The following is a 21,036-nucleotide window of genomic DNA, read 5'->3' on the forward strand; positions in this document are numbered from 1 at the left end:
TGAAGGCAGATAAGAGAGCTATTAACACTGTTTGAGCAAGTGATGAATGATTGGGGTACATGGAAGGACTTAACTCATGAAAGACACTGATGTTACTTTTTCAGACATAGTGAAAACCTTGACACTTCATTCCATATTTGTTGAATGTTTGATATTTAAGTGGATATGATCTTCAAGAAAAGTTCAAAGCCAGATAACACACCTTGTAATAAGCACTTCATTCCTGTACTTAAAGAGTGAACAGTAATGTTGTAGGAAAAAAAAAATCTGAAATTCTGCTGTAGAAATATGCATAAAATCAAAACTATGTATGTGACCTACAATGAAAGATTAAGTTAATATGCAGGATAATTTAATATCTCTCTTCCTTTCGATATATTCCCAGCAGATATTTCAAAGTAAATATTTGCTTTCCTTGGGACATTAGTTTAAATGCTCAGAAGATTCTTGCCTGAGGTGTAGGGAAAAAATTAGCTCTATACTAAACACTCATTTCATATTTTCACAATGAAAATTGCAAAACAAGATTTAAAATGTTTCCAATTATCATAAACATTGACTTAAAGTATTTAGTAATATTTATAAGTATACAATATTTCCATCATTCAAGAAGGCAATATTTGTTTGTTTATTCTGCCATTTTTGTTTTAATTAATATTTATTATGAAACATAATAATATAATGATACATAATGATACATAAAAGAGGTATTCATAAATACACAGAACAATTTGTTCAATTTTATTCCACCATACCTCTCTTTGCCCTCTCCTCCTAGTACCCTTTCTCTACTTTTTAGGTCTTTCATCTAATTTAATGAGTTCCCACCATTATAAAAGTTTTTTTTTCTTTTTCTTTCTGGCTTCCACATAGTATAGAAAACATAGGATACTTGACTTAACCTAATACTTAATGTCAATCTCTTAAAATAATTTTCTCATGTTCTACACATTTTCCTAAAATAACAATAGCATTGATTTTTTTTTCTGAGTAAATCCAAAATTTTCTCTATAAACATTTTCTTTATCCACTCATCAGTTGGTGGGTACCCACGCTGGTTCCATAACTTGCCTATTGTGAATTGCACTGCTATAAACATGAGTTCACCTGTGTGACTGTTGTGTGCTGACTTTAATTCTTTTGGGTAAATATTGAGGAGTTGTGCATCAAGAAAAAAGTCAAAATTTATAACAGAGAAGCTAGAATATACAGTGCATGGAAATAAACATCAATTGTTTAATGCTGATCTCAAATTTGGAGAATGTATAGAATTAGAAGGAATTATTTTTTTCTTTTAATGTAATTGCAATTGTAAGTGGAGATACAGATTATAAAGAAACACAAATTGATTCAAATAAACTCTAGCATGTTTGAGAAAGAAAATTCCCTGTTAAAGACTAGCTTACTAATGAAAAGCAAAGAGCACAAGTAGCAACCCAAACTACTCTAGATAAAAAATCACAGAGATAAAAGATTGGGAAATTGTATGCCCTGTGGGAAAACATGAAGTTCCCAAGGAAAGGACATGTGCCATTTTTTCCCTGCATTTTATTAAAACTAAGAACCATAAATATTAAAACTGAACAAATTGCAGACAAAAATAATCAAATACTAGGATAAGCTGGGCACAGTGGCACACACTAGTAATCCTCACGGTATGGGAGGCTGAGACAGGAGAATCATGAGTTCAAAACCAGCCTCAACAAAAACATTATGATACGCAACTCAGTGAGACCCTGCCTTTAAATAAAATACAAACTAGGGCTGGAGATGTGGCTCAGTGTTAGAGCTCCCCTGAGTTCAATGCCTGGTATTAAGAGAGAGAGAGAGAGAGAGAAATGCTAGGGCAAAATTCACTAAGTCAAGTCATAATTGAATTGTTTGAATGAAGAGAAAATGGTAAGAGAAAAATCTCATGAATGGCAAGAGAAAGACACATGATTTTTTTTTCTTTTTTTTTAAAGTAGTGACAAGAGACTTCTCCCTGGGGGAAAAATGCTAACTAGCAGAATGTGGGCTGATATTTTTTTTAAAAAGTGAAAGAAAATGTAAACTTCTTCCAAGAAGGTCATAGTTAGTATAAATTATAAAGTTAGTATAAACACCTTTCTAAAATATAGGTAGATGCAGACTTATCAGTTGGAGGAAAGCTATCAGAAAGAATTTACTGCCCAATGATGGAACAGAAGAATGCTTTCCCTCTCATGTGACAGTCCAGCAGCCCCAGACCAATGAGCAGATCAAAATAGCAGCCCATAGAAGTAGTCAAATATCTGTGTGCTTAACCTAAGTAAGGTGAATAACTCCTGAATGAAACACTTAAGTAGGACATGATGTTTCCACCAACCATAACAGACAAGATGTCTAAGATACCACTGGAAATTTGCATATCAGAAAAAGGAGAAAATAAAAAAAGAATCAAAACCTGAATGAGAAAAGGCAACTGATTGGTGCCAAAATGAATCATAAGTTGAAATTGTGTAACAAGAATTTTAAAGCAATCATCATAAAGATACTTCATCAATAAGTTACACATTACATTTTTACACACCACATTTTTTAAAAAATGGAAAACTGAGACATATCAACCAAGAAATTAAAATTATGCAAAGAACAAAATAAAAATGGTAGAACTGAAAACCACAATATTAAAGATTAAAAAAATTGTTGGACTCAATGTCATTTGGAGATACAGGAGACACAAGAAATGAATGTAAGGAAAGATCAATAAAATTAACCCAAACAAACAAGGGAAAGAAAATGTCAAACAGGAAGACAAAGGAGTCCAAGAACTTGTAGGACTCTTACACATGGGCAGCTTCCACAACTTTAGAGTCACAAGGAAGAATAGGGAGTGGGGTAGAAAGAGCATTTGAAGAAATGTAATTGGAAGCTTCTAAAATTCAGCAGAGGACAGCCTCTGGTATCCCCTTTATCCTCCCCTTCCCTCTTCCCCATGCCTTTCCTCTTCTCTGCAGCCCTATTATGTTCATGTCATCTGCCCCAAAATCCATATAGGAGGGAAACACGATATTTGTCTTTTGAGTCTTCCTAGTATGTAACTCTGTGGGCTCCAGTTCCATCCATTTTCCTGCCAGTGACTTGAGTTTGCTCTTGATAGCTGAGTAGTACTCCACTGAGTGTACATGGACCACATTTCCCCTGTCCATTCACCCACTGAATGGTTATCACAACACTTTGAAATGCTTAGAAGAAAACAGGGGTGAAACACTTCAAGACATTGGTACATGCAAGGACTTCCTGAATAGGATTCCAAGAGCTCATGAAATCAGAGCAAGAATCAACAAGTGGGAAGACATTAAATTAAAAGTATTTGTACAACAAACAATCCACTAAGTGAAGAGAAAACCTGCAAAGTGGAGAAAATGTTTTCCAATCACTTCTCCATTATTATCTAGAATACATAAAAAATGAAAAAAACAAAACAAAACAAACAACAACAAAAAAACACATGTACACAAAAACATTAATGGGCAAATGAACTGAACAAATACTTTCCAAAGAAATAAAAATGACCAATAATTATATGAAAAAATGCTCAACCTCTTTAGTCATCAGGGAAATGCCAACCAAAACCAAATTGAGATTCTATCAGAATGACTATCATGCAGAACACAAAAAACAATAAATGCCAGTGAGGATGCAGGGTGAGAAAAGGAGCCCTTATATACTGTTAATGGGGATGTAAATGAGTGAAGCTACTATGGAAATCAGTACAAATGTTCCTCAAAATATTAAAAATATAACCACCACATCGTCCATCTATTACACTCCTTGCTATATATCCAAAGGAATTAAAATGATCATACAGAAGAGAGACCTGCTCATCCTTGTTTATGAAAACAGTACTCACAACAGCCAAGCATGGAGTCAGCTACAGGATCCTCAAGCATAATGAGCTTCATAAACCTGTGCCAAGATCCATCATATTTAAACCTATAAAAACAAAAGACAAAGCAAAACATTTTGAGTCAGCCAAAGACAAATGGCAAGTTGTCAATAGAGTAAAACCAATTTGCATGGCAATAGGTGGGAGGGCACATTTGGCCATGCCAGTGTAACAGCGGAGATGGCGAGAACCTTGACTGTGCTCATGGGCATAAAAACCTCCGGATGGGATGGCAACCTATGGAACTGATACGTGTGGGCACTAAGTGGTACACAGAATCTCTGCACGTAAATCAATTCATGAACCAAGAGGATACAAACAAGTAAAAATTACAAAAAAACTAAAGATAGTTTCACAAATTAATTTGAATTTATGTAATTTCAAAAATTACATAGTTTGAAAAAAATTTCTAATCAATTGGCCACATGAACATAAGCCCATAAGTCTCCAGTGAAATATAATCTGAAAAATTTGATAATAAGTCATGGTCTCATGTTTTGTCTCCCAATTGGAAATGTCCAGATGTGATAGTTTGATATAGCAACTCAAGCAGAAATGTTTTTGTTAATTGCACTGTAACATTAGTCTGCGCTAAGGAGGAACAAGGTACTGATAGATGAGAGAGACAGCAGACCCAGAAAATACATTATACTGAGTGCAGTCAGTCAGGGAAAAGTTTTGTATAAAGTTATGAATTTCTTCAAATTCTTTTTAGTGATAAGAGATTAATTGGAAAATATCATGAGTGTTTATTCTAGACTAATAAAATTTTCTTTAAAAATACCTATTTTTTTAAACAAAATTCTCATGTATTTTATAGTGTCATGCAGCACGTATCTGTATTTTTATTGGATATGTTTATGACAATTAAATATATAGATAAATGAAAAATTTGCAGTTCACCACAGTAATACAATATGAGGCTGACTTCACTAAAAACACAGAAAAATATTACACATTTCAAAATTCAATTGTGATTTTTAGGAATCTCTCCAGGAAATATGCCTTTTATCTATCTTACAAAAATGCTATATAATATCTTTAAAAAATAATCCATAGTATTTAGGTCTTAAATAAAATGCAGTAGTTTATCAAAAAAACTAAATAAGAAATATCTGACCTTGTGGTGAAACAGTGAAGTTTCAATGAGACATAAATTACAGTAAAACCTCCATTATTGCCAATTCTAGTGAAACTTGTAGTGAAGATGCTTGGCAATGAAAAAAATGTGCAATAAGTGTCAAGTAAAAATACAATTATTTACCATCCATATATTTCAAAAACTTAAGTCTATAGAAAATTTCATAAAAGGTAGTAGGTGCATTTATATTAATATATTTTATATCAGTAAACATATGAAAGTATTTATAAGTGTATTAAGGAATTCCCATTGTTTTAGAGATGTAAATATATATTTTTACCCTTTGAAAGCAATTTTGTATACAACATTTCAATATATATTATGTTCATGGTTATGTTCTCAACAGAAGATATGCCCAGGAATACTAATAATATGCATTTATAATCATTGAAAAACTGAAACAACTCAGTTTTCCATTCTGTAAAATGCACACAGAGATTAGCATGTATATCTACAATGTAATGCACACAGCAGTGAAACTAAATACAGCACAGCCTCACAAGAAGGACCTTTAGAAAGTGTGCTGGACATTCATGTATGCATTCTACATGACCCACTCAACACTGCTCTCCAAAACAAGCAAAACTAACCACAGAGCTGGTGGGTGTTAAAGAACACATACTTGGTAACACAAATAGATGCAAAATACATGTGAAAAATTGTCCCAAAAAATCAGGAAAAAGGACATAAGTAGTTGTGTGAAGCAAATGAAAAATTTTATATTCTTTATATAGCTAGTGACTGCTGTTTTTTAGTTATAGACAATCCTGTGTCATTGTATATATAATTTTATACATGTGTAACCAGACACAAAAGGATAATTTTTAAAATATCTGCCATGCTCATCACAAAGCAAACTTTAAGGAAGGTATTAATTCACTGGATAAAATACAAAATAACCTACAAATTAAAAAAATTATATATATACACACACACACACACACACACACACACACACACACACTTTGCCAGATTAGGAAGGTTTTGCTTCATCTACTTTTACTCTAAAATATATATTTAGAAAATGTCTGGGAGGATAGTGAATTCTTCCAACTATATAGGATCAAGAGTATTGGAGCAATTTCAAGCTGTCTACCATACAGCATGACCACTATAATTAACAATGAAGTGCCAAATACTTGACAATTACCCAAAGAGCAGATTGTAAGTGTTCTTTACACACACACACACACACACACACACACACACACACAAACATAATTTTGTAAGATAATGGACGTAACCCTTCCACCACATAAATGAATACCACATGATGCACAGCAAGTATGTAACATTATTATCTGCCAACTAAAAAGAGCTCAGCATAGCTTCTGAAAGGAGATGTGTGGTCAACAGGACTGATAGGATTAGTAATATGCAATGATCCCACAAAGTGTCAGTTAAATTTGGAAAAACAACACAATGTTTGGTTCCTTTTCATATGAGGTTCATTTATAATATGGAATTGTATTTCTGCTATTAATAAGAAAATAAGCTTCTCTAAGTTCATTTTTGAGATTTCATTCACTAAGTTACTTCTCTTTCTGGCAACTATGTCCTACAATCCTTAAATAATTCACATAAATTATAGTGTGCAAAATGTTGTGATAAATGAGACTAATAACTGGGTGGTTTACACATAGAATGTAGACAGAACTGAATTGGCTTGTGCATGTTATTTTCAGACAATCTACCAAGGAGGAATTTTAATTACATATAAAATATTAAATATGTAACTTTTTTCACCAGAAATATGCTTATAATTCCAGATAAAAATCTCTGTGTTTTCAAGATCCCCTAAACAGAATATTAAAGATAGCAGTATTAAATGATTAATAACACTTAAATATAAAATGAAGTTGGCATTTAAAACAAAACACATATAGCCTCATATGTGCATATAATTATACTATTCTAATGTCTAATAAGTAAGTACTTTGATTTTCTTACTTTAAAGTACTACCTTTTTAAAATCAAAAATCCTATAGTGCCACAGTTTAAGACTGTTATGATTCAGAAGTTCAAGATGAATTGTGAGATTATTTGCATCACATCTCATGATGTTCCATGTGCATCTATTTTTCTCCTTTATTCTCTGTTGTTTTCTTTTACATTTTACTAATAAGGGTTTGAAAAATTATATTTACATGACATATAAAACAGTGTCCAAAAGTTTCTCCTTTTCTTTTTCATAGTACAATTTTGGCTGTTTTACTATAAGGAGATTATATCTTTGTGAGTATGTGTTTTTTATTTTACTGGATCTACTTTTTCAAATGACATTCATTTTTTCACATATTTGAGGGCCATCTGTTTCATAATGCTTTGTAAAAACTGGAATACAAGCATGGTGTGAAAATGTTGGAGAAGAAACTTCACCAGTTGGTACTAAGCAGGTGAATTTGCCACCTGTCACACATGCACCAACTGCATGCCAAGAGAATCTGTTGTCCTTGTCATTTCCCTTATCAGACTACTTGGACTTCCTAGTCTGCATGCGTCAGGACGGTAAAAATCCCAATGTTTTCCAAAAGGACAGATCACTGATTTTACCACATTGCAAGAAGAAAAAGCCTATCTGAAACATGATCATCACTTCTCTGGGCCGACTATTCAGGAAACTTGAGCTATGTGAAGCATTATAAATGATAACATCCTCCTCTGCTTTTGAAATTCTGCAGCCACCAGCGGTATCTCACTTCTCTGTGTTATGACTTCTCTCGTTCAATTACCTTTCAGGATCTGTCAACTCCCAGGTGTATTCTTACACTAAGAGCCATGGAGGCACAAGGGAGTTATTCTCTGGGCTCCTGCAAACCGTGCCTGGGTAAGTGGATCCATATGAGGAATACCATTCATCACAGTTGGGTCTTCTCTTTCCCATCACTTATAATTCATAAGCTTTCACCAGAGCTTACTGGTCAATGAGAAATGGTTTAACTGACATAAGGTCTTCCTAAAACACGAGTGGATGTTTTATTTGTTGTTGTGGTTGTTATAGATGGACACAATACCATTACTTATTTAGTTTTATGTGGTGCTGGGGTTTGAACCCAGTGCCTCACATGTGCTAAGGCAAGCTATCTGTCACTGAGTGATAATCAAAATATACCAAAATTCTTTCCTGTAAGACCTGAATGATTTCTGCATGCTACTGAATGAGATGTCTATGTACAATTGAGAGTCAGCTTTTACAAATTGTTGGAAGGAAAGAAATGTCAGAGTCTAGAACTAATGGAGAAAACTAAAGCTGATCCTCTAGGCAAGGACCTATATGCCCCTCTTTGTCCTGCTTGAATTTTATGATGAGGCTGGGTTGTCAGGTTTGAATATGAATCCTTTTATCAGCACACATTTGTTGCTTTGCTCCAAGTATGAGAGACATCAACTATTCTCCACTATGTTTGAGGTTAGGTTGTAATTTCTCCTGGGTATGAAATAGATTGCCTCTTGTTGCAAATGCAGCTATATTTTTTCATGAAGAAGGTTCTAAATAAAATATTTAGTTTCCAGGTGAAACTTGGATATAGATGTGCAAATGTTATATTATCCTTTTAAAAATGGACTCCTTTGCTTCATTTGTACTCGATTCCTGTTTCCCCAAATTGTGGCAGTCTAACTGATCTCAGGAGACCATGTGATAGATTTCCCACCACAAATGGGTCAGAAGATTGCTGGGACTCAGAATAGTTCATGATAATTTTAACTCTTAGGTACCCCCTGTTGTACTAATTTGCTTTCAGAGGATCTAATTAAAATCTTAACTCTACCTAAAAAGGACAATATTTTTCTTTTTGCATTCTCATAAATATCACAATGTTCTGAATTTTGTAATACCAAATGATGAAAGATATGAAGAAAACAGTTACTTGAAATGGATCTTCTTTAGTTACATATGACAGTGGAATGTATTTTGACATATTATGCATACGTGAAGTATAACTTCCCATTCTTGTGGATGTATGTGATGTGGAGATACACTGTTCATGTTTTCATATATGAATATAGTAAACTGATTCATTCTACTGTCTTTTCTAATACTCTACCCCCTTCCTTCACTTCATTCCCCTTTGTCAAATTCAAAGTACTGGGCTGGGGATGTGGCTCAAGCGGTAGCACGCTCGCCTGGTGTGCGTGCGGCCCGGGTTCGATCCTCAGCACCACATACCAACAAAGATGTTGTGTCCGCCGAGAACTAAAAAAAATATATATATATTAAAAAAATTCTCTCTCTCTCTCTCTCTCTCCTCTCTCACTCTCTCTTTAAAAAAAAAAATTCAAAGTACTTCTATCCTCCCCCTTACATAGTGTGTTAGCACCTACATATCAGAGAGAACATTTGGCCTTTGGATTTTGGGGATGGGCTTATTTGACTTCACAAGATAATCTCCAGTTTGAAATGGCTTTTAAAATGATCTATGTTGTGTAATATGTTGGATCGTCTCTGAATGATATATTTTACACAAATAAATGCTATTTCAGAGTTACAGAAAGTTGCAGAATATATGGAATTCTCCTACTTACCAAAGCAAGTATCCCCATAGCCAACTTCTTATACAGCTATGGTTCCTTTTTTAGAACTAAGAAAACAAATATTATATTTTCCAGGGAATTGTTAAATTCTTGTTAGCTAAACTGTAAAGTTGACTTGGATTTCATTTCATCTTCCCTAGTGTTTTTTTCTGGTTCCGGAATCTGGCGCAGGATGACCCTTCACATACAGGCATCATACCTGCCTGGTCTCCTCTGGTCTCTGACTTCTTCACAGAGTTTCCTTGATCTTGAAGATCTTGATAATTTTGAAGATACTGGCCTGGCATTTTACACAGTGGCCTCAGCTTGAGCTTCCTGATGACTACACACTGGTCAGTTTCACAGTAGGAAGACCGCGATGGTGAAGTTCCTTCTCATCACATAGATGCTACTTTTTAATTTGACAACCTACAGTATAAAGGTAGGAGTTCATAACTCTCTTTTTAATTTAATACAATGCCTAAAGAGAAGCTATGTGAAGAATGAAATTAGATACAATTTATTAACTAATATATAAAAATGAAAACTGTTAATAATAAAAATATTTCACCCCACTGGAGATGTGGCTCAGTGGCAGAGTATTTGCTTAGCATTTGTGAGGCCTTGGTTCAATCCTTAGTCCTGCAATAGAATTTTTTTCTATATGATTAAACAATTGCACTTAAGATTTTAAATTGCTATTTTAAATTCAAGATCTAAAGATTAAAAAACTAATCAAAACCACATAACTATGCAATAATATAGACATTATTAAACTCAAGTTTACAAATTGGTCTATGAAAAATTTAATACAAACACATTTAAATTTTCCTATGGAAGAATGGGGAAAAAACAACTCTCAAATTCGTCCAAAATTTCCTCACCTGGGAAAACAGCATCATAAGTCTCCACATGAGGGTTGGAGGGGCACTGGGAAATGTTATTTATAAGGATTCTTCACATTGAAGGACTTCCTGCTAAACTATGGGCACTGGAATGTGGAGATGGCAGGCTGAGATTCAGTATGCACAAGTTTCACTTAACATGCTACACAGAGCAAGCGATAAAGGTATTTATTTATAAACAATTATTCACTATTCGTTTTAACTTTTAGAATAATATTGGCATACATAGAAATAACATTATTTTATTAAAACTGTCAAATTTTAAAGTGCAAATTGAATGGGGTTCTGGACTTGATACAACGTTTAAGAGATGTCAACCTAAGAGCAGCATGTAAAGCCGTGGACATTGGTGATAACATGGAAGCATGCCTTTTGACGTTGCTTTGAGGGACCGAAACTTACTTGTTGTTAGAATGTTCTCATATTTTCACTTGCTTCAGAAATAATAAATTAAAATTATATTCACTTTAAAAGTATCCTTAACATGTTAGACGTAAGAAACATGAGAACAACCTCAGAAACAAAATAGTATCCATGCTTAATGTAGTTGAAATAAGTGAAGAAATGTGTCTTTGGAACAGAAAAAGCTTTCACATTCTGAAATCAACAGCCAAGTAAGAAATTCTTCAGGTGCGCTTATGTATAATACTCAGTATTCAAGTTAGATATTAATATTTATATAACATTGAATTTATGACACCCACTGCTATAAAGATGTTATGTGCTTTAATATCACTTTAACCCTAAAACATAGGTGTGGTTTTGACTGTTTCACAGATGACTAAATGACCCATGTGATATTTAGTGACTTGTCTGACATCACACCCATCAGGGTTTCTGGATCTCAGAATTATGACTGTCTTCAGGACTGTCCCATCCTGTGTGTGGTAGGAGTTCAGCAGCTTCTCTGTTCTCTACCTTCTAGAAGCCAGTTGCAACCTCTTTCATTGATTATGGCAACTAAAAAGTCTCTGGATATTGCTAAATGTCCCTTGGGACTGGGTTTCTCCCTATTTGAGAGCAATTGGTTTACATTTACCAAGTACAAGAGAGATTAATATGAATAACTGAGCCCACTGTTGACATATTTGGATTAGGTAGATAGCAAATCAATCTTTTAAATGAAATACACACAAATATATATCTACACAATATTTATTGCATTGCACATTATGATACATATTTTACTGCTACAGAGAAATGGTTTGCGTGTGTTCTATAGGTATGTGCTGGAATCCTAGACCTCAGTGTTGTTATATTGAGAGGTAGTTAAGAGGTGGGGTCTAAATGGTTAGATTATTGGGAGCACAACCTTGGAGGAGATTCACATCATTTTTGTGAGGCTTTGGTCTCAGGTCCTGAGAACAGGGTTACTATAAAGAGTGAGCTTGAAGCCGCAATTGTCTTGTTTTCTGGCTTGCATGTGACCCTGCCTTTCCTGTGTGCTCCCTCAATATGTCATCACCACATTGTGACTTAGCTGGGGGTCCTCAAGACAGCTGAGAAGATGCTGTCACTCTGCTCTTGAATGCCCAGTTCTACACACAAATTAAGCTCTTCCTTTTGAAAATTAAGTTCTCAGCCTTCGCATTTTGTTACAGTAGAAAATGGACTAATGGATGCAATATACATTGCATTACTGCCTTCATTGGGGGTGCTGTGACTGAATAGCATACATTGTGTAGCTTAGACAAGCGTTTATTTCTCATAGTTCTGGAGATTAGAAGTCTGAGGACAATGTGTTGGCTTGGCCCGGTTCTTGGTGAGGGCCTTCTTACAAGTTGATAGGAAGCATTCTTCTCATTACACCCTTGCATGGTGGAGAAGGCATGCAGGATCTGGGGCCTCATTTGGAAGGACACTCAACCCATTTATGAATGGTCTACCCTCTTAACCTAATTGCCTCCCAAAGACAATACCATAATATCGAGGATTAGACTTCAGCGGATGAAATCAGGTGGGACACTTTCAGCCCATAGCCATTATACATTGTTTATTGTATATAAATTACGACTCATTATGTGAAAACATATCTGATACTATTACAAGAGGCTAACTAGTAAACGTTTAAACAAGTCAATCGTTAAGAAGCTCATTATCAATTTATTTGAGGCCCAAAGTCTCCACGGTATGTGTACATCAATAATCCAAGAAACTGTTGGATTTATTAACACGTTTAGGACCTTAGAAAGAATGACATCATAAAACCATTATTATATTTCTATAAATGAAATGGATGTGCATTTATACCTTTCAAAAGAGATGAATCAATGTCATCACTAGAAGAGCAGTAAATTAATTCATAAAAATACCCATATAAAATGTAACATTTTAGGCATTACAGGTCACATGCCCAAGTCTCATTATCTGTAATCCAAGTTCCAAGAAAGACAGCCTTGTAGAAATCGCCCCAGGGTTCTCCATAAGGGCTGGAACAACTAATATTCCTACCAACAGTATGAAAGTGTTCCCTTTTGTCTAAAACCTTGCCAACACTTCAGGTATTGGGCCTATTTGACAATTGCCATTCTTACTTGACGGAAGTGATATCTCATTATTGTTTTGATTTGCATTTCCTTGATGTTTAGTGATGTTAATGATATATATTAGTCATTTCTATTTCTTCTCAGAGGAATTTAGAGTAGGTAGAATGGTGGTCACCAGGACCCAGGCAGGGGTGGATAATGAAAAGTTGATCAATGTGTACCATATTATAGTTCGGAGTAAGAAGTTTCGATGTGCTATTGCTAGTAGGGTGACTAAAGATAATGATAATGTACTGTAACTTTCAGAAAGGCCAGAAGAAAAAATTTTGAGTGTTTTCATTATTAAGAAATTATGCAAATTTAAAGAGATATATTTAACCTGATGTAAACATCATATAATTGCACATACATTAATACATCACAAGATACCCCATTAATATTTTATTTATGAGTTAAAATAAATTAAAAATTTCAAAAAAAGCATGCTGTCATAGAAGTTATTTCTTTGGCTAACCTCCACAAAAACAAAAAGAGGATTATATATGTTATTTCATGATTCTATACTGAGATTTTGTTGTTGTTGTAGTTGTTGTTGGTGGGCATTTTTATTTTATTCATTTATTTCATATGAGGTGCTAAGAATCGAACCCAGTGCCTCACACATGCTAGGCAAGTGCTCTACCACTGAGCCACAACCCCAGCCTCTCTTCACGGAGTTTTGATGAATTTTCTCATTTAACCAATTTATTAGGACTAACTTTAGAATATTGTAGTTCAGCAGCGAATTATGTATAAAGGAATAGGAAACACTTTGCTTTTTTTTTTTTTTTAATCTTTCTCTGATTGATTTCACTAATGTTCAGCTGGAGTGTGAACTATCAAGGTCAAATACCAGAATTCTACTAGCTAGCACCTAGAAAAAAGAGAAAAGTTAGAGATGCTGATAATTTAATAATGGGAAAAGGAACTGTGTTAGAGTCTGTAAACAAGTCTGGATGGTGCCTGGCATTTTGCCAGGGGGAGTGGTTTGTGAAGTAACGCCAGCGAGCCATTAAGTGTGGAGATTCCTTATTGGTTGACTGATGTATCTAGTTTATGCTAATTAAGATAAGCTGTGTGGAATGTATAAATACCCCTCCTGTCCTACAATAAACGGCTCCTGCTCCTACTGTATCAATGTACACAAGTTGTTCACCACCCCAGGTTATTTTGCCCAGCCAGCTGGGCTGCGGCAGAACTGCAGGAGATAACCATAATAAAAGAGAGGAGCTCCCTGGCTCTTGCCAGTGAGACGCTTTATGTACAGATTTATGTATAATTCTGTTTCTTTCACTCCTAAAAGTAGAGACTCTAAGCAGGAAGGCCATGCCTCAATCTTGAGACATGACCAGACACCTCCAGTGGAGCACTGTTCAAAAGTGGGCATTACCAGGGCCTTTTCCCTGGTCTGTAGTTGACTTAAAGAGGTTAAAATATATATATTTTAAATAAATATATTTATATATATATGCGCTAACATAATGATTTTGTGTGTTTTTTGTTGTTCTCTAAAGCATTTGCTCTTTTTGTTGGTTTTATGACCCTAATCGTGTACGTATTTTGCTATTTAACTGTCATGTGTTATGGCTGAACATAGCCACGTCTGTTTCATGGAGTCTTATGCAAGCTATGCTGTCATCCAGGTTCACACAAACCCTAAATTGTATCTTCAGAAGCCTAGAGAATGGCAGAGGGAACAGAAGCTCGAGATAAATCAGAGAGTAGAGGAGCTGCTCTATATTTCCAGCTGCTGAGCCTCACCCAACTGATAAACTTACTTGAAGTAATAAACAAAGATCTCTTGTACTGGAGATCTTTGTTCAAGTGCAGCTTAGTTCATTCTGCTTTTATTATTGTATCACTATTTCAATTTCTATGCCCAGATAACCAATTAAGAGGCCATCTTAGTACTTAATGATTAGAATCTACAATTTTAGTGAAGATCCCAGTTCACTTGCCAATTCTGAGGAGATCAGAAATGTTAACTACCTCCATGATGTTTGTATACTAGCAAGAAAAAATCAGAATTATGACAGAGAAAGTATAGTGTATCTGGGAACCACATCTTTAAATCATTTTTTGATAAGCAAACTAATATAATTAACAGTGTTTTGTACAATATAAAGCTTCCTGCAAGTGGACAGTTTGAACACGGGTGCTTTATTTTTGTTATACTTTAGTTGAGATGATCATTATTTTCTCAAGAAATTATAATTTCCCTCACAGATCTACAGAACCATTAAGTTAAGCAAAGTGTTTTAACAGGAAAAGAATATCAAAATCATCATATAATCATGTAAACTAGATCATGAAATATAACATCATAATTGTGTTACACTGGAAATTATGCAAAATATATAAAGCCCTTCTACTTAAAATAAATCACATTTTGATTAAAAATAGTATGTCAATGATTATAGTTGATGAAAAATAATTGCTTTATTCAGTCACAGTATCTACATAGAAAGATAATGTATCTTTCCTAATAAAAAAAGATGATTAATTTTCTAAGGAAGCTAATGAATTTGAGTTATCTTATATTAGCTTTCTAACTGCTAAAGAAATATTCTAAATATTGGACAATTAAAATAGCAAAATCTTTGCAAAAATTTTGATTTTGTAAAGTAGAACATTGAATGTTCATTAACTATTTCAATTTCATCTGGCAAATTCCATACTATATCAATAATTATAGTATAATAAATATTAATGTATGTATGACTTACATTTTATGAAAAATGCTTAAATGTTCTGAATAAAAATACCTACGTTGTTTTACTTTCTAAGTTGCACATATTGCATTCTTTTTCTATATAATATGAATCAGTGCATCGTATTAAAGGGCAGAAAGCCATGCTCATCATGGTGTAAGGGTTGACTCCACTGTGTACAATTGATACATTCCCAGTATGTATACTCTGATAATTGAAATGCTTCAAGAAAACAGAAACCCCATAATGTACAACTGTGAATGCCTGAGCTATTGCTTCATTTATTGGTACATATTACAACTATGATTATTATCATAAATAATCATTAATAACTTCTGTTCACCAGATGAATTGAAGTCTATTTCATTGATCCAGTAGGTCATTTGCGGTACCTCTCTTGAAACTTTATTATTAGGAATGAATTTGATAGATTTAAACACACACACACATACACACACACACAGAAAAAAAAAAGAAAAAAAAAAACAAACCTAAGTAAATTGCGACCTCTTCTTTGAAGGATTGCTAGTCTTGATCAACGTTTCTAGTTGTTTTGGGCTATTAGCAGTAACACTGAGTATCTGTTGATTGAGGGCTTTGATGGAAGTATACATTTCACAGAAGCCTCAGAGCCTGCAGATCTCAGACTATCCCTTACTGATTCCTGAACAGCAATCCATGACGCACACCATGCTGTGACCTAGCTACCTGGAAGAGACACATGACCTCATTGCTCAGACTTCAAGGAGCAGAGGTGTACTTACATGGCTGAGCTCCTCTTTTCATAGGTTATTATTCATCTTCATTGAAAAGCTGTCACAATTTTTTGACAGTTTTGGAGAGTAAAAATCTCCTGTGGCACAATTTCTACTTTCCAGAGTAAAGGGATTAAACAATAGCAATGAATTAGAGAGAAATAGAATGAACCAGCTTCAGTAAATGTGTTACTAGGAAATTATGCTAAATTTTTGTAAATATATTGAAATACACAAAAATGCATAAGAATTTAAATTAAACATGAAATGACTTAAAAAATTAACAAATTGCCTGCAAATTTAGCTGCTTCCTTTTATAAAAGACAATGATGTCAAGTGGTTCCAGTAAAGGACAAAATTCTTTGAAGATTATGTAAATATTGCTCTAATAATGAGTATATAAATAATCTATCATGGAAAACAATAACAATATGGTTATTACACATAATCAGGAGAAAAAATGCAAATATCTTTTATTCGAACGGAAAAATCCCAGCTTTCTGACTATGCTCATTTGCTCTAAGATGTAGGAATTTTTACCCAGTAAATGTCAGCCTACTCAACACTGAACTGCTCAAGTGCTAAACAAAAGTTCATCTTATGATATCAAACAATAGAAATTCAAGAAGTTTCTAGAAAACATCCGCCATTGTCATTACACTTATAATTAAATGCAACAAAAAATGATGATCCACTGACTTTTTAATCTGTATGTAAATAATTTATTACTTCATTAGAGGGAGGGTGAATCCCTATTTTCCCCACATCTTCTAGGTGTGATTACCCTTTGTGCCCTTTCTCCTCTGTAGGAAAAAAAAAATAAATTTTTAAAAACTTTTAATAACTGGAGAACTGATTGAATATAACAATCTGCCACATTCTACTCTACTTGAGAATAGTAGGAAGTGAGCCATTATGGCAAACAGGAGAAATGTTCAGAGGAAGCAAGTAGCTGTGGTCCCATAGCAAATTGAGGGAGGAGGGGAAGGAAGGATGAGTGCCATCAGGTGCTCCTCAGCACAGAAGCCAATTCTCAAACAATTCCCTAGAGGAAGTCCTCTGCCTTGGAGGACAGGAAGAGTGACCTTAGTACTGGACCATGGTGAGCATTAGAGCTACACGGAGTCCGCACACACCATCCACATAGTTTCTTTTGCCTAATAGCTTCCTGCATCTGCACATGCACCCAGCTCCAATATCCATTCATCCTGTATCCTGTCAACACTTGACAGAATTCTGTTCATCTGTTCCAGTCACTCAGGAAATGCTTGGCAAGTCAAAATATCACCTGCTGTCCACGTACTCTCCTGAGAGAGTCCCTCCTAGGACTTGCTTGCAACCAACCATCAGCAGTTACCTCTGGACACCTGCTGATGCAATTGTGAGGAAGCCTTGGGCAGAACAACCTTGAGGGCCTGTGCTGTGAAGTTGGGCGGTGACATCACCTCTATACACAAGGGGATTTTTTTTTTTTTTAAGTTCATGGACGATGAATTTGTTTGGGTTTCCATGTCCTTATGATTAACTTTTTGTAGGTTCTGTGTGTCTCTAAATTTATTAATTTCTCCTAGGTTTTCTAGTTTTTTTGAGCACTGTTGTTCATGACATTCCTTAATGATCCTTTACACTCCTTTATTATTAGTTGAAATATTTTATTTTTATATCTGATTTTCTTTATTTGGGTCTTCCTTCTTTTTCATTTTGGTTAGTCTCAGGAAAACTTTGTTGATTTTGTGCATCTTCATAGAGAAACCAATTCTTTGCTTTACTTTGTAAATTTTTCATCTCTATTTTGTTATATTTGGTTCTAATCTTTGCTATTTCTTTACTTTTATAATTTTGGTTTGTTTTCTCTTGCTTTGCTAGTTCATAAATTTTTGCTAGTACCATCATTATGTTGTTTATTTGAAAATTTTCAAATTATTTCATGTAGACAATAGTTGCTATAAAAAATCCTTTTTTCCTTCATTTATCTGCTTTTGTAAGTACAGAGAAAAAAATCAGCCTGAAACAAAGAACAAAGAAATACTTGCATGTGATTCTCAACTCATTGTGACTTGTCATTCAAATTCTAATCACTGCCACTCAGGAAAGCTGTGAGGTTCATAATTCATCATGAATTTACATTCATGTATACTTGTAATTAACAAATTCTGAACAATTAATTTTCCAATCAAATTTTCTTCACTATAAAATTTTCAGTTATATTATCATTTTAAATGCTCTTATTGTAAATATAGGCTTAATTTAATCCCTTATTTGACAACTGAGTAAATACACTGTGCTGTTTAATATCATGGAACTATTTAAAAAATAAATATATCTATGTAAGTCAATGTGAAATGATGTATAAGATGTTAAATAAAAATAGCAAGTTAAGAACAGAACTTATGCATTGTCTATCCATTTACATATAAATCTAATTTAGTTAAAACAGATGAAATACTGTTTTTTTTAAAGACTGAGACCATGACAAAGAGAAAGAGACACAGCTTTCTCTGGCTCGCCTAGAGTGGCTGTATTTTAGACTGACAGCTATCTAACCTAGCCCAGGCTATGGGTTGGATTCAGGTGTGTGTCCTTTGATTTATTGATTTCATATTAGTTTCCTATCACAATTTCAAGGTACCACAAACTTTTTCACTTAACACAATATGGCTTTGTTATCTAAAAACTATGGAGGTCCGAAGTTCAAAATTTAGGTGCTGGCAAGGCTGTGGTCTTTCTAGAGAGTTTAAGGGAAAATGTGGAATTGGAATTTTTGATTTTGTTTGTTTTGTCTTTCCTTAAGGTCCTCCCATATTTCTGGTCTATTGCTCAGTTCCAATTTCTGTTTCTGTCAATCTGCATCATCATCCTCTCTCTCTCTCTCTCTCTCTCTCTCTCTCTCTCTCTCTCTCTCTCTCTCTCTCTCTCTCTGCTTTCTTTTTATTACCAAAAAATATGATTACTTTAGATCTATCTATAAAATGGAAAATTATCTCCCCTCCTCAAGATTCTTAATCATATCTTCGAGAAGATGCTGCGTGGCCAACCACAATAGCAACGGGGTTAGTCAGAGTGGTTGGTATGGAGTAAGAACACACAGGGTAAAAGCACACCTCCTGCTGCCTCCTGATATATTCGGCGTGGAGTGAGATCTCCTTGTATGAATATCAGAAAATAAACTGACATCATAACCTAAGCCATGATAGTTCTACTCAAGTTTCTGTTTTAAAGACATTTTCATTTTTTTACAGGTTATTTTCATAAGTACATATAATTATTATATTTGTCCATTTCATGCTGCTATAAAGAATAACTGATATTGAGTAATTTATTTTTATAAAGAATTTCATTTATTACAGTCTGGAGGTTGAGTTCCCAGAGTCAACATCTGGTGAGATCTTTCTTTGTTGTAGAACCTATGGTAGAAGGCAGAGGGCAAGAGAGGAGAGAAGACCAAGAAAAATGAGAGGCAGAAATGGGGTTGAACTCTTCTTTTTCTAGTACTTCCCCAAAATCTTCACTAATCCATGTATTCCTCTTTCACAGCCTAATCATGTCTCATTAGGTCCAAACTCCACATACTTGTTGCTTTGGTCACTAAGATTCCAGTGTTTACTTTTTGGAGGATACATTCACACCAAAGCAATTATCTGACTTTCTTTTTAAAGGCAATGTGCCCCATTTACAGAGGAAGAAAGTAAACAAAACAGCACAAAATTAAAGGTTCTCCAAAAGAGATGATAAATTGCTCAAGGAAAACCTTCCTCTTCTGGTTTAGCCTGTTTCCCGTGGGGCATGTTTTTAGCAGACACATCTGTGAGAGGACCCTCAGGCTGTTGGAAAGGAAACCATGTTCTTTCTTTCACCTCCTTAAGAGAACTCTATAAATGGGCCAATGGCACCAATATCATGAACTTGATGTATGGGCTCCAGAGCAGATATTCTATGTTGCACATTGGAAATGGTGCTTATAGAACTCTTTCTTATTAAGAAAATTTTCTCAACCCTGTTGTAGTATTTATGCAGTACTATAGCTCAAAATGAAATGTCCCTTCCACCAGTTAAAAAGAAATTATATTTTAAGACGAAGCTTAGAAATTGTATAAAGAAGCAAGCAGCAGATAGTCTCAGATAACTAGAGAAATTAATATTTATCCCACACACAATGGCATTTCCATTACGAGTTTTTGAAAAGGGTGATTGAGGATTTTTTGTGCATTGTAAAGAAATAAAGCATTACGACTTTCATAGACTAGTCAAACTCATTTTCTGAAAGGTCATCTTGTTGTAACAGCTGTACATTGAAAAATATTTTTATCCAGGCTTATCTTAGAGTATACATGTTCACAAAATAATTTGGCTTATGGGATGACACTTTCAGAGCTTAACTATCGCCAGAATGGCTGCTACATTCAGCTGTTATGTTACCACTGGGGCCTTTCAATGGAATATCACTTTCTGCCTTTGGATTGCATTTTAAAAAATTTATGTCCTAAATTGTTTTGGGTTGCATCTGGCATTTCACTTTTGTACAAGTAGGTGGTATTAACTTCTTCAATGAATAATAAATTCCCCACACTTCAAATTTA

Source organism: Ictidomys tridecemlineatus, chromosome 1 (assembly GCF_052094955.1).
Source record: "Ictidomys tridecemlineatus isolate mIctTri1 chromosome 1, mIctTri1.hap1, whole genome shotgun sequence".
NCBI lineage: Eukaryota > Metazoa > Chordata > Mammalia > Rodentia > Sciuridae > Ictidomys > Ictidomys tridecemlineatus.